Source organism: Penaeus chinensis, chromosome 42 (genome assembly GCF_019202785.1).
Source record: "Penaeus chinensis breed Huanghai No. 1 chromosome 42, ASM1920278v2, whole genome shotgun sequence".
Taxonomy (NCBI): Eukaryota; Metazoa; Arthropoda; class Malacostraca; order Decapoda; family Penaeidae; genus Penaeus; species Penaeus chinensis.
In genome coordinates this window covers 12,925,038-12,927,537 of record NC_061860.1, presented here as the reverse complement: position 1 = coordinate 12,927,537, position 2,500 = coordinate 12,925,038, and positions in this window count along the sequence as shown.

The following is a 2,500-nucleotide window of genomic DNA, read 5'->3' as shown; positions in this document are numbered from 1 at the left end:
CAACAGTAAAAACAAAAAAAAAAAAAAAAAAAAAAAAAACAACAACAACAAATACAAAAACATCCTTAGACCGATTCTACTTTATTCGTCAAAACAACACCCAAACCTGCTCTTCCCGGGAAGAACTTACCGTCTTGGAATTTCTTCTTGAACTTCTTGCCCTCTGATCCCAAGGAAAGTATATTCTGGTGTATTCCATGCATTATTTTACAGATTCTTAGTTTATTTAGGCTCGTGTGTTTGTTAGTGCATGCGTGCGTGTCTGTTTGTCTGTTTGATTGTTTATATCTATTTGTCTTTTTGTTTATATCTACTTGTCTTATTGTTTATATCTACCTGTCTTTTTGTTTATATCTACTTATATTTTTAAGTGTGTATATATCTACAGATAGATATAAACCTATATAAACAGAGAAGAGATATATCAAATGAGATATAGGTACAGATACAGATGTGTGTTTTTCATTTTATCCATTATATTAATTGATTTATTGTATTAACATTTTCAACAGAGAGAGAGAGAGAGAGAGAGATAGATAGATAGATAGATAGATAGATAGAGAGAGAGACTTATTTATGCAAATGTAAATCACGAAAATATTTTTTAACTAAGAACGTAATAAAATAATTTTATAGTAAGAGCGGTGGAATGAGAGTCTTTACTATTTAACATAGAGGAAAAGGGTAGAACTGTCATGTAACAAGTGCACATTAGGGTGGAAGGGTAACACGGGGGGTGCTAATGTTCATGGAGTATAGGATCAAACTATATTAAGAGAGCGGATGGCACAAACCCTACAACATATATATATATATACATACAGAGAGTGAGAGAAAGAGAGAGAGGCCTACACATGTGTGTGTGTCTGTTTGTTTGTGTGTGTGTGTGTGTGTGTGTGTGTGTGTGTGTGTGTGTGTGTGTGTGTGTGTGTGTGTGCACATCACTCTCTCTCTCTCTCTCTCTCTCTATCTATATATATATATATATATATATATATACATAGAGAGAGAGATGACAAGGCACCACCATATCGGTAGTTAGATCCATTACTGCGAAGAGTGTAAAAGCGATGACTGAGCCCAGACTATTAAAATACCTGATTATAAGATCCTTAATGACCGACATTTGCAATTCGGTTAAATTCTGTAAAAAATATATACAATTTTTACACCAAGATAGAAAGGTAAACAATTATTATTGACTCTTATAACAGCCGTAATGGTGGCAACACTGGTACGAAAATAGGAAAAAAAACACTACAATTTTTAAACAAATTTCGTTTACTGACAACAGTTCTAAAAGATTTATGTTTTCGCTTTTATCGTTCGTCGTTTTTTTTTTCTTTTTTATCGTATTTTCGTTGTTTTTCATATCCCAACCTAGAGATGAAATCAAGGAGAATTTCGAAACTTTTGCTTCATCTTTTAAGAAATGTTTAACGAGAAAAATGTTTTTGCTGAAAAAAGAGTGAGAAAAAAGACCATACTTAGCGGTATATTTCTTTACGTGTGTTGAGTGTATTTTATGTGACAGATTTATATAATTTGTCTGATTAAGTATATGCGTAAAGAAAATGAAACAGTAAGGGCAATAAAAAAAAAAAAAAAAAAAAAAAAAAATCCATGCATGCTCTGGAACTTTTTCTTTGAGCGTGTGTACACGTTACGGTTAGCATGGTTATTCACATGAGTGTATACGTACATAGCATCTGCTATCAAGGCTATCAAACACACAATAAAGCAGTATCAACATGTACTCGTGCGTGTGCGTGCTAGTCCGTGCGCGTATGTATACTGGAATCAGTGATTCTGTACTAGGGCTTTCCTGGATGTGTGTATGTGTGTGTGTGTGTGTGTGTGTGTGTGTGTGTGTGTGTGTGTGTGTGTGTGTGTTTGTGCTTACGTGCGTGTATGTTTGTGCTTTTGTATACGCACATGCCTCCATATCCCATTCATCCACCCTCGACCCATACATCGCGCGGAAACGGAGCAGATCGAACCGGAAAACAATCAGCGCCATCTCGCGGGAAAAAAAAGCCCTACATCCAATTATGGAACCTTCGGAAATCTCATCATTAAGGGAAAAGTTATCGAGCTTTTAAAACTTTGGGTACGGACATTTCCCACGGGAAAACTTGCCGCGATTATAGATGTTTTAAGAAGGAAGAAGAGGAGAGAAGGAGGCGGAGGGAGTCAATGCTTGCAAGCTGGCATGCAACTTTAAGAGATCTTTATGTTATTGTGTTAAATATGTGATTTCGTTTCTGTGTTTCCTGGAGCTTTTCCTGCTTGTGCTTTGATGTAGTCTTTGTCCTGATTATCAACGTATTTATTATTATTTATGCTTTCTCCATTAAATTAATTATCATTATTGTTATTGTTTATGTTATTATTATTATTTTGTTACTGTTCGTATCATAATTATTATTTTGTTACTGTTCCTATCATAATTATTATGATTACAGTTATTATTATAATTATCATTATTATCATTATCATT